Genomic DNA, 14,369 nt, shown 5'->3' on the forward strand with positions numbered 1-14,369 from the left:
TCTCTTTTTCCCTTCTTACTCCTTTCACTCAGGAAGAGAGGAAGCTTCGAGATGATTAATTCAAAGCTCCTCCTGCTCTCTGTTTCATGCTGACTTCAGAAGTCACTAGGAGGATTTAGACTCACTTGAACTACTTTATTTAAAATTGGGAAAGAGAAGTCAAAATGTCATGGGCGGTTCATGGTGAGCAGCTTTTGCTTACCGGGTTCTGTTGAGGCTTTGGCTTTAGTGCTGTGCCCTGTGGCCATCCAGGCAGTAAGTTACTCTCGTGAGCCCTAGCTTCCTTGTTTTCTTTTTTTTTTTAATTATTTATTATTTTTAATTCATTAATTACATTGTATTATGTGACACAGTTTCATAGGTACTTGGGTTCTCCCCACCCCTCCCCAAACCCTTCCTTGTTTTCAAAGTGGGCAAAATGTCTACTTTGTTGAGTTGTTTTGGTGTGTGTTTAGTATATTTCAGTTTCCTAACAAACTTGGGGACACTTGGGGAGTGGATCATTGGACGAAAGATCTTCCTCTCTGTCTCTCCTCCTCCCTGTATATCTGACTTTGCAATAAAAATAAGTAAATCTTAAAAAAAAACAAAAAAGAAGAAGGAGCTGGATGGGCAGTGGGGCCTCCAATCAGCATTTGTACATGTTTGTGTCTCGCCACTTTTTCTGTGAATGAGTTTTGCTGTCTAAATTCCTGCTGCTCCTCTAAACTTATATGGTTGTTATAAAAATTCTTGGCTCAGCCAGCAAAAGCCTTAACTACCTGCAGGAAGTCCAGTTAGGCTTCTTTTCATGCTCTTGTCCCAACTCTTCTGACCATGAGGCACAACCAGCTGGGTCACTTAGTACGAGAACACATTTTGTAGAGCAGCTTTATAAAAATATGTTTGATTTAGCACCGAAATTTTGTTATTTGTTCTCACTGTGGAACCGTGTTCAGAGAGGGAAAGCTTTTTCCTTAGTGTCGCGAAGCATTTATTTAAAGGGATGCATCTGCTCATTGTGCTGTGATTTTTTATAATTTTGAAAGTAATGTAAGTTTTCACCAGCTATAGAAAAACCACAGCATCTAATGTTTCAAGAGAATTGAACAGCTCTTTATTCCTTCCTTTTCTTTGCCCTGGTGTGTACCTCAGGATCCTGAACTGCCCTTCCCTGTAGTTATCAATGTTCCCTGTAGAAAAGGAATTGTTGATGTTGGTTATCAGATGGTCATAACTTGGAAAATAGTTATGTACTTTCATTTATTTTTTTAAAAATTTATTTGTAAGGCAGAATTAGGAGGATAAGGTGAAGGAAAGAGGAGAAAGGGAGGGAGGGAGAAAGAGGAAGAGAGAGAGAGAGAGAGAGAGAGAGAGAGAGAGAGAGAAAGAAAGGGAAAGCTTTTATCTGTTGGTTTACTTTCCCCAAATGCTGCAGTGCCAGGGCAGGGCCTGGTGAAAGTTGGGAGCTTGGAGCTTCTCTGGGTCTTCCATGTGGGTGCAGGGACCCAAGCTCTTGGTCCATCTTTCACTACCTTCCCGGGATCATTAGCAGGAAGCTTAACTGGAGGTGGTGCAGACAGATCTTAAACCAGTGCCAGTATGGGATGCTGGTGTTGCAGGCTGAGGCTTAACCTACAGAACCTTTTTTATAAATGCAGCGCTTTTGAACTCTCATAATACAAAGCATAGATAACTTACTAAAATATTCGTTTTCCTCATTGTATCTATAGTTTTCCTTTCCTATGATTATTCTTTTTCTTTTACCTGCCCTTAATGCAATTATTTCTCAGAACTGCATTCTCTATGAAACTCTGCTCTATTGTAGTCCTTCCATTATCAGCACGTCCGTGCTTACAGAGCCCCACTTTCTTGGAATCAGCAGTGTGTCACCTAAAGTTGTTAGTCTTCCCGTCTGTTTTCAGTGGTGGTGGCCATGTGACACAGTGCTGCTCAGTAAAAGGGCAGTAGCCAGGGGGTCAGGGGAACCCTTCGCTCTCTGTATGTGGATGCTCTTGCTCCCACCCGCTTCACATCTGTGATGTGCACGTCAAAATTAGGGAAGGACAGACAAGTATGAAGACAGGGATTCTTCAAGAGCATTCTTAAGCCACTGTTTACGCTCTGAATGGGCTCCTTGCTGCCTGAGACCGTTAAGTCTCTTTATGTGTAAACCACTGTGTGTTTTCTGTTGCTTTTCATTGTACATAATCCTGAGCCCCCTTTTATGTCATGATCCAAGGACATATACATTTCATTAAGTCGTGTTTATTTCGATCATTCTTTTCTGCTTTCCCTGTAAGATGCCATTTGAAAGTGTGAGAAAACTGAAGTTGTTTGCAAAGTCAAATCAGTTGCTTTTTTGTTCATAGGAATTTGGTGATTAGTTTTTCCTGGCATTTTCAGTGTGATTCATTTGTGACTTTGTGCTGTAGGCATAGTGTGGTTTATACTTGGAGGACTGTGATGGCAGTTTGATTTTGGTACACTGTGACCTAGCACACTATTGTTAATTCAGGTCAATAGCTTCTATAAATCCAGTCACTTTAGGAATTCACTTTGTAAGAGGCATGATATATTTTACCAGGAATAGATTTCAATTTGCCACCATTTCTATATTGAGATTGCTTAGCAGTGAGCAGATGTAGGTTTTTGGACATATTTAGATAATATTTGTGATATATACACATTTATATCTAAATGTCAGATTGAGATACCCAAAAGTTACGTAAAAAGAACTGTTTCTAAAGCAACGCAATTGTTTTGTTTCTAATCACTATGTTTTTTAATTTAATGGTTTAATGTGATAAATTATAAAATCTGATTGTTTCTTAAATCCATTAGAAGTGTTTTAATCAAAATGAACTAAATTAGCACATTACTTCTGTAATAGAAAAGGCAATAATACTGATTAAGAGAAGTGTATTTGGAATATGAAAATTGCCAATCAGCATGATTATTTTAATGCTATCTGAAATTCTTTTGAATTACTTTTACATATATGTTCACTTACCCAATATTTGTTGAACACCTATTATGTGCCAGGCACTTGGGAATTAGTCTTTGACATGTCAGAAAAATGCGGTCAATAAAAAATAAACAGATAGATTGTATGTTGGAAAATGTTAAGTGTGTAGCAAACAAATAGAACAAGAAGAGAGTTCAGTAATGTGTGTGAGGACTTGTGCTGAAACTTTTAACGAGGTTGATTAGTAGATCTTATTGAGAAGATATTTGAGTTAGGAATGAAGGTCGCAAGGAAGCGATGTGGCTGTCTGGGAGAAGAACATCATGTCATAGGCTGGGAGGCAGGAGTAGGTGGTGCACAAACAGTGCTGAGGCCCTAACATCATAGCTTGTTTGGAGGAGGAAGAGGAAGAGGACTTGAGGTGGCAAGCAATGTGATATGAGGTGATAGAGGATCAGAGGATGGGTTGGGAAGATTAAATAGAAGTATGTGGCCTTGTAAAAACTGTGGCATTTGTTTAGTGAAACAAAGAATCATTGTTTGGAGCAAATGACAGAACTTGGAACAGGAAAGTGACATTCTCTGAAGGCAAGGTCAAAAGCAGAACAAATACAACAGGTGAGAGGAGATGGTAGCTTGCACCAGTGATTTTGCTTAGATTCTGAGTTGGTTCTGAAAGAATGTGCAGGATCTGGAGATGTTGACAGTATAATTTTTAGATAAAAATATGCTTCTAAAATTGAAAATATATGCTATTATATGTGTGTCTACTGAATACATAAACCAGAACTGTCCTTAAAAACGCTGAGCAGAAGGTCACTGTATTCATTGGTGACACTGAAAGAAACATTGTCCCTCCTCCCTGCCCCCTGCAAAATAACTTCTACTCTACTTTCCTGTCTACTAAAGATTTATTTTATTTTATTACTTTAATTTTTACTGGAAAGTCAGATATACAGAGAGGAGGAGAGACAGAGAGAAAGATCTTCTGTCTGCTGATTCATTCCCCAAGTGCCTTCAATGGCCAGAGCTGAGCCAATCCAAAACCAGGAACAAGAAGTTTCTTCTGGGGTCTCCCACGTGGGTGCAGGGTCCCAGGGATTTGGACTGTCCCTGACTGCCGTCCCAGGCCACAGGCAGGGAGCTGGATGAGAAGTGGGCCACCGAGATTAGAACAGGTGCCCATATGGGATCCTGGTGCATGCTAGTCGAGGACTTTAGCTGCTAGTTTACAGTGCCGGGCCCTACTCTCCTGTCTTTTAAACCTTTTTCAATCAGGCTTTGTTTATACAGGTCATAGGAGCTGAGTTGTTTTGCTGTTACTTACCTATATCAGAAAAATGTCCTCTGAGCAATAGCAACATTGCATTCAGCAGGATGAATCCTCTCCGTCCCTGTCCACCATCTCCTCTTCTTCCCTCCCCACCTCCTCTCCTGACTCCTGGAAGATGGATAGTTTTCCTTCCAGCATGCAAACGTATTTTACTTTATTTGAAAGGTAGAGTTACACACACACACACACACACACACACACACACACACACACACACACGCGTAGAGAGAGAAACAGAAAGAGAGAATCTTTTATCTGCTGGTTCACTCCCCAAATGGCTGCTACAGCCAAAGCTGGGCTCGGCTGAGGTAAAGAGCCAGAATCTTCCTTTGGGTCTCCACACAGGTGCCAGAGTTCAAGCACTTGGACCATCTTCTGCTGCCTTTCCCGGTGCATTAGCAGGAAGCTGTAAGGGAAGTGAAGTGCCAGCACCATTATGGGATGCTGGCTTTTGCTGCTACACCACAGTACCAGTCCCTGTTCCTTCCATTTTATATATGTTAAGTTTGCCATGTTTTATAGTTTCAGCAGAGTCTTTGGATAGGTATATGTTTGAGTTTCAGTGGTAATGTCTGGGCAAGGTTTATATTTGAAATGGTCAGTCTCTAGGTACTATTTAAAAGTCATTCAAACGCAGAGGATCACCACAGAAGTAAGTATGGATAGAGAAGACCAAGAATGTTACAAACCATGAGATCTTCCAATATTAGGAGATCATGTGCATGAGGAGAGGTATTCTAAGGATTATGAAGATTCTCACAGGAGGAAAACCAAGAGAGTATGGTATCCTGGAAGCCCAGTGATGAAAGAGTTAGCAGAGGGGAATGATAGCTCTTAGCAAATACCAGTGGTTTGAGTTAGTAAAATGAGACTCAGAAATGGCCATTGGAATTAGCAGGGAGGGGTTATAGTGGCCTAACCAAGCAAGTTACTTTCCAACCCTTTTAAAGGGTTTATTATATTTATGCTTTTTAGTCACATAAAGGGAACAAATCTCATGTTTTCTTATATACAGTTTTAAGAACATAATGAGCCTTCTCACCCCACTTTTCCTCCTCATTCTCCTTCTTTTCTTGTTTTTCTTTAATTTTTGTGTGGGAGATCAGGAAAAACTCCAGGCTCATGGCTTCAGATCTGCTTAACTCTGGCCATTACAGCCACCTGGGGAGTGAACCAGCAAATGAAAGATCTTTCTCTCTGTCTTTCTGTAAATCTGCCTTTCCAACAAAAACAAACAAACAAACAAACAAACAAAAAAGAATGTAGGCAAGGGCTGTCAACATTAGTTAAATCTCAAAATGTTAATTTCATTCATATGCATTTTGGAGCTATGTATTTTAGTTGCTGTGGTCTTCTAAAGCAGAAAAGGGAGGTTTTAAGTACAGTGCTAAAGCAGTGAACAGGCATAAGACAGACTTGGCCTGTGCATAAATGGTCATTGGATTTCCATAGTTGTTAGTGATCCTGGAAAGAATACTGCTGCCTTCTCTGAAGAAATATTTCTTTTCTCCTGTTCTGTTAAAATCAACCCTAGTCAGGCTTCTGCCTTTACAGTCCAGAGAAATGAATCAGTCCTGCAATTGTTTATTCTGGATTAGAAAATGATCTGCATCATTGAATGCTAGCAATATGTTTCAACTTGTTGGTCAGCAAATTTTGTAATATTTAAATATGTGGATATAATATTCATTTTTACTTCTTCATCGTGAAGATTGTGTTAGAGGGTGACTGGGTCCAAATTCTTGTCTCCAACCTGAGAAATAATTTAAGGATGAGATGTAAGTTAGCAGAAGAACAAGACTTACTGTTGGTGAAGCAGAGGCACACAGGTGTGAAGGAGTCCAGGCATACACCAGAGTGACTGGACCCTGTGAATGCCCTTTTATATGACCTGCAGGCACGGCAGGTGGTATTTGGTGGTGGGGGTTAATTGAATATCCATAGGGATTGTGTCTGGGATGAGGTTTGCGTACTGCCCATTTCCTGGCCCTTTTTCGAAAGGCTCAGAGGTGTCATGGTGCCAGGTGCATGTGGGAGTGGGCATATCAGCTGCCATTATTTAATTGTGATATTGCAGTTGGTTATAGGTCATCATGGGAATGCAGTTAACAGCCATGCTAGTTATTTTTGGCTCACACCTGTTCCTAGTGGCACTTTTGTAGAAACTTTGGTTTTCTGCAGTTCAAAAAGCTGTGGGGTTGGGTGAAATAGGCAATGTCCTAGGTAGGCCCTGAGGACCTCATCTCCTTGTTAGCTCCCTCCTTGCTGAAACATCAGTTTACTTGATTTGTCTATATCAAGGATCAGGAACCTTTTCTTAGTGTTCAGCTTTTCAAACCACATAGCCTTTCATGTCATGGTACAGTTCTGTCGTTCAAGTATGTAAGTAGCCATTGATGATTCTTAGATGAATCAGCAAGGCATTTTGTTAGTTTTATTTATGGACGCTGAACTTTAGAGTTCCTTTGACTTCATGCTTTTTACAAATTGAACTTCTTAGATTGAAATAACTGAAAATTTACACAAAATTGTAAGAAAAAATTCAGAATGATCAGTGTACTCTTTACCCAATTTTCCCAATGGTAGTCATGTCTTACAAAACCTATATATTAAAATATTACAACTGGAATATTGATGCCAATACTTCTGAAGTACAGGGCATCTCCTATACCACCTAGATCCCTTGTGATGCTGTTGTAGCCACGCCTACTTTCTTCCTACATTCATTCCCTCCTGACTCCCTCATAACCATTCACCTGTTATGTATTTCTATAGTTTGTTATTTGAATATATCAATCAAATAGGATCAGACAGTAACTTTTGTGCAACTGACTTTTCCACACATTATAATGCTACCAAGATCCACCTAGTTTCTTGCATGCTTCAGAAGTAAATATCTGTTTTTTTTTGTTGGCTTTTGCTGACACCACTTTGGCAGCAGCATTGACAGTAATGGTGAGGATTAAAGATCACCACACGATGGCCGGTAGTAAATGAGTTGGAGCAGGAGATTCGGCTTTGCTGTTGGTAGAGGATGGGTTTTCTGCTTCCTGTCAGTCACTGCTCAATAGGAATTGCCTGGTTATCCCTGAAAAGTGGTGAAAGCCCTGCCTTTCTCCTGGATTTTCTTTCCTTTCTTCCATCCAGTAAGGAAGGAAGCGAGTCCCTCAGCATTGCCAAATTTGCAGAAGTTTATAGTCTCCACATCATCTCCACTGACACCACAGTGGGTAGTGAGGCTCCTACCAGCTGGTGAGGATGGGAGTGCCAACTTCCATTTTACCTTCTCTGAGACCACCCTGATGGGGAGGTTGGGCTGTGGTGTTAACCACCTCTCCCTGATGGAACTCCAAGTGTGGAACTAGTTGTTTGTTTGTTGGCTCCCTCTCCTGTGGTGTTTAACTGGAGTAGAGAGGTTGTCATCTGAAAGATTCCTGTCTGCCAAGTGTGACCCTGTCCTGGTCCTTTTGGCTAGACACAACAAAAGGTTACCATGATTTTCTTTCAGTTTGTGTCCATTGGTGTTTCTATGCTGCTGGCTTCTCCAGCACTCAGTGTTGCATATGTGAGAAAAAAGAATACAAAAACTAGGAAAATAACCATGATGTCATTTCTAAAATACAAAAAAAATCCATAGCCTGCTTCCTTCCCTCCACTTTTTATAGTCTATTTATGTTTGTGTGAGTGTCTTCTCATGTGTTGGTTGTACTTAGTACTCAGAAGGGGAGAAAGGAAAAATATATCTACTGCATTTCCCCAGACTGGAACATACTACAATTCATGTAGTTTTATGCTACTGAAAATTTTCTTAAAACCTTTTCCAAAATCATTTAAAAATTGAAAAGGAAATTGCTAGTTGTAGCTCACAGGCTGTAGCTCTGTGGGTCCTGAGCTAGCCTTGGCCCACTGAAGGTTATCTCTTCAAATATTATGCCCACAGTTGCTCCACATTCTGTGCCAAAAGTTTCTAGTATGTTTTGTTCTCAGTAGGATGATACCATTTGTTCTTTATTTTGGCTCTCACTAAGAGGATTTGCCTTCCCACTCTGAGCTTGATCTGTTTGATCATAACCATGCCTCTGGATCAAAGAGCATTTTCCACCAGATGGATTTCCTGCTGATGTCCAGGAGCACTGCCAACTTGGAACCTTCCTCTAGACTTTTAAGTCAGTGTAAGAATCTTCTGCTTAGTCTGTCTTTGCTGTCTCAGGCACCTGCTGTGGTATCTAGCTACCAGGATACTAGGCCTAAGTAGGGGGCTAGATGAGAAGTGGAGCAGCCAGGACATAAACTGGCACACATATGGGATGATGGTGCTTGCAAGGTGAGGATTAGCCATTGAGCCGTTGCACCAGGCACAAATAGATAATATTCATAAAAGTAAAGCTTCTGTTTTTCTTGAATAATTTTCTTGGTTCTTATTACTAAGTTCTTTGCAAACTCAAGAGAAATGAAGTCGTAGCAGGGCGTATGAAACCTGAATGTGCTGAGTACCATTGCCTCTATGGAGTTTATACTCTCGATCAGAAAGTTCAGCATTTTTCAGTTCACCACAGTTCAGTAAACCCAGACGCCATAGGCAACGTATTGGCCTTTGCTCTTCTGTAGAAACATCTGTACTACAGCCATTACTCTTTGATGCCCATCTTTGCTGCATGGCAATCACTTCTTTTTCACCACCAATATTCTATCATTTCCTGAACCCAGCAACATTCACTCCATCAGTTGTGACGAGTATGCCCAGTGCAAGGAGAGCAATTGGGGCCTATTGATCAAACTTTGGAGACAGAAGAATGGTAGACTGAAAAGAGGCCCGCCCCAAGCATGGGGCTCTGATGACTGCCCAGGTGGCACACCCTGGAGCCTGGCGCCACTCTCAGGTTTGAGGAATTGCCATCTACCCAATCTCTGCATTAGTACTGTGTCTACCTGAGGAACTGACTTGGCTTGACAAGCAGTTTGGAAAGAAGAGAGGTTTCAGTGTGTGTGTGTGTGTGTGTGTGTGTGTGTGTGTGTATGCAAGCACGCCTGGGATTCTCTATGCATGATAGATTCTTTCTTCTAATTGTAGCTGAAACAAAATGAGGTCTGTGCCTCCTTTTTAACATTACTGGACAGATTGATCAATTTTTCTAGGGCAAAATGAATTCCCAGACAAAAATAACAAAACGTTGAGAGCACAATCATTTGAGAACAAAGAAATGCTTTAGGCTACAGAAAACAAACAGGACCAGCATTTTAAATGCAACAAAAACCAAAAAGAAACAAATATAAAAAGAATAGTTATTTAAAAAAAATGAAATAGCACTAAAAAAAGCTACACAAAGAATTCTTTGAATGAAATTGTGTTTGTCCTGAACACTGCAAATGTGATAGTAGTAGAATGGATAGAGCAGGAGGGATGAACTCCTGAAAGAGAACACCTGACTGAGGAAAGCTCCCAGAAGCAAGACACCAAGGCTGAAAAAGTCCAGCAATAACCAGAGGAGCCAAGAGGCAAGGGAGAAAAGCCAGACATGAAGCTCTTAGAGGGAAAGGGTTTTGGAAGATGTCAGAGCCCAAGCGGCCACACAGTTCTGAAGAGAGGCTAGTGAGAGAGCAGGACGTTCACCTGCTAAGGAACAAGCGAAGGTCAGTATCAGCTTTTCCACTCCAACTCTTACATTAAGAGATAGATGGATTGACATTTTTAAAGGGCTGCATTAGAAAAGGAATTTGAATCTTGGGGAGCTGGCACTGTTGTACAATATGTAAAGCCAGCTGTCTGCGTATGGGTTCCAGTTCCAGCTATTCCACTTTCAATCCAGCTACCTGCTAATGTGCTGGCAAAGCAACTGAAAACAGCCCAAATGTTTGGACCTACATGGGAGACTAGCATGAAGCTTGTGGCTCCTGGCTCCTGGCTCTGGCCTGGCCTGGCCTGGCCCAGCCTTGTCTGTTCCTGGACTATTTGGAGAATGTACCAGCAGATGGAAGATCTATGTTTCTATCTCTCTCTCTCTTTTTTAAGATTTATTTTATTTTTATTGGAAAGTCAGATATACAGAGAGAAGGAGAGACAGAGAGGAAGATCTTCTGTCTGATGATTCACTCCCCAAGAGACAGCAACAGCCGGTGCTGTGCCCATCCAAAGCCAGGAGCTCTACTGAGTCTCCCACGTGGGTGCAGGGTCCCAAGGCCCCAGACCATCCTCAACTGCCTTCCCAGGCCACAAGCATGGAGCTGGATGGGAAGCAAGGCTGCTGGTATTTGAACCTGTGCCCATATGGGATCCCGGTACATTCATGGCGTGGACTTTAGCCACTAGGCCACCGTGCTGGGCTCCTCTGTCTCTTGTAATCTCTTTGTATCTCTGTATTTCAAGCAAACAAATCTTTTAAAAACTTGAATCTTGAATTTCATCTGGGCCAAACTATCTCAAGAATGAAGACATAATATAAATATGATACTCTCCAACAAAGAAGGGCTTAAATTTCCCATTAAGAAGACCCTATTAAAAGCAAATTTAGATACAAATAAGGAGGGAGAAAAATCAGTAAATGTAAGTGTTTACTAAGGTGAAGATAGTAAAAAATAAAATACTTCTTGTTATTAGCTAAAAGTTTGATAGCCATTCTCCTCCTCAGTAATATTCCCAAGCATTCAGATTCAGAACTAAGTCTGGATGATGATGAAACAGAGGGATTGAATGACTAGTTCTCATTTTAACAAAGAGATAGAAATTTTATAATAAAGAAGGAATAAGAAAGCCTAAGTGGTGAAAACAGTAATAATGAATTAAAATTCATGAGATAAGGAGTCTGAAGCACATCAGTAAAATGAGGACTGATAAAATAAGTAACTTAGTTCTATGTTACTTTGTTCACAACATTAATACAAGGCTGTGCAAATTTCAGAAGTAAAAAGTAAAACAAAAACCTATCAGACAGATGTTTACTTAGAGACAGTAAGTATAGACAGACTAGATGAAAAATAATTAGGAATGATTCATTGCATAACAATATTAAATGTCTTATAATATGTAGAATTTTTTTTAATTGATGGAGAAACGCACAGAGAGGGAGACAGACCTTGCATCCACTGGTTCCCTCCCAGAATTCTCACAAGGCCAGGCTGAAGTCAAGGGGATAGAATTCCAGGTATTCGTTTTGGTAGCAGGGTTCCAAACACTTGGTTCATCTGGGAATATCCTTGGAGGGCAGGATTAGAAGCAGAGCACCTAAGACTTGAACCGGCACAAACATGGGATGCTGGTGCTACAGTCGCTGGTTTAACCCACTGTGCTGCAATGCCAGCCCCGCAATTAGACCTCCAACGTCTTGCTGCTGAGAGTGTAAGTTAGTTTAACAAAGCAGTTTGGATTTGTACCCAAAAGGTGAAATTTTATAAATACTCCAATACATCACTCCAGAGAGAAGTCTATTCTTCCAAACTTTACAGATGGCTAAATTATGGTGCATTCAGTCACTAAAACATCATACAGAAATAAAAATGAAGTAGTAACATCCATCATCGTAGCAGCATGTGAAAAAAATTAAGTCTCAAACGCAGCTTTAAGTTCTCTTTGTAACACCAATTTCAGATTAAACAGGCACACAGGCATACATTCTCTCTCCCTCTCTGATATATGCAAATACAAAATTACACACAAATGAAAGAAAGGGAGTTACAATGAACATAGAGATGGGTGCATAGTTACCTTAAACTGGGGCAACATGGAGTGGGTCTTGGGAACAAATCACATACTTAACTGTAGCTGATTGGCAATGTCTGTTTTATAAATAAAAATATATCATATATGAACATAGCCAGCTTTTCTGGTTACTTTGCTGCCTAGAACTTTTACCTGACAGCTTATAAAGTCTATTTTCAACACAAGATGGAACACTGCATTTTCCTTAGCAGAGTAGAGGACTGGACTACTCATTCAGTGGGCCTCCCTAACAAATCACAGAGGTGATTACACACAGTTCTTCAGCCACAGTGTTACATACAATAATGTACTGCTGAAAGTTAAGAAATGGTGTTGGGAACAGACTGAAGGTCAGTGGTGACATCTTGAAGACTGAGTGAGGAACGATGACCTTGGGAAGACACTGATTTGGGGAAGAAGCATTGCTTCTGGTTTTTATGTCTAAACGGAGGCAGTGGATAGAAACAATGACTCTGGAAAAGAACGTGCTGCTTATGATTAAGGGGCATCTTTCAATGCTGGGAAAAGAGTTTCTATGAGGTTATTGGTCCATGTAGCATGTTAAAACTTGATTTTGCACCATTACCAGAGAACAGAAATCATCCCTGCCTCTTGGGGTCTTTCAAGGGAAACTGAAGGTCGAATGTTGGAGTTTTGTTTCCTCTCCAGCTGGGAGAGGGGCAGGGTTTCCCTCACCTGGCGTGAGTTAACCTTTGAAGCAGAGATCCTAGATGGGCAGTTTGTGTCTTTCTTTTACCAAACCACTTCAGCATCCAAAAAACACTGGAGGAAATCTCACCAGTGGCACCGGTAACATCTAAGAAATAGCAAGCTTTCCGTAAAGAAGCCCTGATTTCATTACTGTGTCTTCACAGACCACCACACCTTAACACACACACAGCTTTTAAATATATACATACTAATCAGACCCTGCTAACCAAGGGGATTTCCTCCTTATTTCATTTGTTGATTTATTTCCTTTCTCTTTTTGACCAAAAGCAAGCAAAACCTATGAGAGAAATCTAGACTGTTTTGCTTATTTTTAGCTATGTCTGGTATCTTAGAAAACTACTTGGGATTGAGCAGGCACTCCACAGCCATCTCAGCAGCCCTTCCAGACGCAAAACCCGAAGACAATTGCCCAGGAGCACAGCTCATCAAGGCTGCAGCTGAGTGTAGCTGTAGTTTGAAACACTCCTTGGGCTCAGATCAGGTTTCCCTCGTCTAAAATATCAATCCAACTGTTGTTTCCACTGCTCCTCTGTCCCCGTTAATGATATTAATGACAGCTAATATCAATCTGTGATTGCTGTTTCTCAAAACACTCTCCTTCTCCAAGATGCTGGCAAGGCACTATAGAAATGACTAGTCCTGCCTCCTCAGCTGGACGCTGTCCCATCGGTTCGGACTTTAGTGTCACCTTCCTTAGGCTATCCAGCTACACCAAAAATGGCGCTCTACCGCAGTATGCCCACATCATAATTTACACGTGAGTCAGAAACCTGTTAAGGACTTCTTAATCTCAAAGAAGGCAGAAACCTGAGAGGACTGAGGCTCTTCAAAGTTAAGTGGTTGTATCTGAGTTTTCTGTAGCTTTTAGACAGGATTTTACAACAGGAGTCGAAGCCACAGGAGTTAACTGTTAAAAAAAAAAAGCGGCAAGGAGGAGGTTCTTGCTCTTAAGCAACCAATCTTGAAAAGGGTTTCTGAGATTATAACCTGTTTTGTGCAACTCTCAGAGCCGAAAACAACTTTACGAAGGATTAAAATTTTAGAAGTACACAAGGATTCTTTGTACACAGTAGAACTCTGTTTCTCTGAGGAATAGGGGACTCCAGTTTCCAAGCTGTTTAGACTAGTTCATCAACATGTGATTTTTTTTTCTTTTTTAATCTGATGATCTTGCAGTCCAGAAGCTACAGTGAGTGGAGGCGATGATGAACGCAAAGGTAAAAACTGTTCATTTATTTGGGTTGTGGTTTTGTGGTTTTGTGGCTTGCAGTCGGGTCTCTTGTTTATGAAAGTAGAAAGTAGGTTTAATATGTACTGGTAAATATCTGATTCCTGGGTTTTCCTAATTATCTTACCTGTACTTTACTCGTAGTGATGTCAATACTGTTTTAACACAGTATTTGTTTTGTGTAATAGCAATTATTTTTGTCTATGCGTGTAAACACAAATACACACCTGGAAACATACTTTGAGTTTTAAATCCATAGTTATAGAGGTTCAGAGGCCAGTGATACTGGCTCCAGGTGTCCTCCTGCTTTGTGCCCGACCTGAAAGACCCTTTTGTGTCTTGTTTGTCTGGTTTCTCTACATTGTCCTTCAAATTGGTATCAAGTCCCCTGATTCCCACATCCCTCCCTCCCTCTCTCTCCTCAAATCCTAGAGCT

At 40.8% G+C, this 14,369-nt stretch overlaps 1 protein-coding gene across 3 annotated transcripts in view; it reads left to right on the forward strand.

The window, feature by feature from the left end:
• The window catches only part of SLCO1A2 (solute carrier organic anion transporter family member 1A2), a 105,248-nt gene that overhangs the window by 2,063 nt on the left and 88,816 nt on the right, over positions 1-14,369 (forward strand). Inside the window, exon 1 of one of the 3 annotated variants that reach the window (XM_058655758.1) lies at positions 13,662-13,922. The exons of the other annotated variants lie outside the window; for them this stretch is intronic. The gene's annotated coding sequence lies outside the window, so the exon portion shown is untranslated. Of the gene's footprint in view, positions 1-13,661; positions 13,923-14,369 lie in introns of those variants that run through there. 3 annotated transcript variants of the gene reach the window in all.

This window comes from Ochotona princeps, chromosome 27 (genome assembly GCF_030435755.1).
Source record: "Ochotona princeps isolate mOchPri1 chromosome 27, mOchPri1.hap1, whole genome shotgun sequence".
Lineage (NCBI taxonomy): Eukaryota > Metazoa > Chordata > Mammalia > Lagomorpha > Ochotonidae > Ochotona > Ochotona princeps.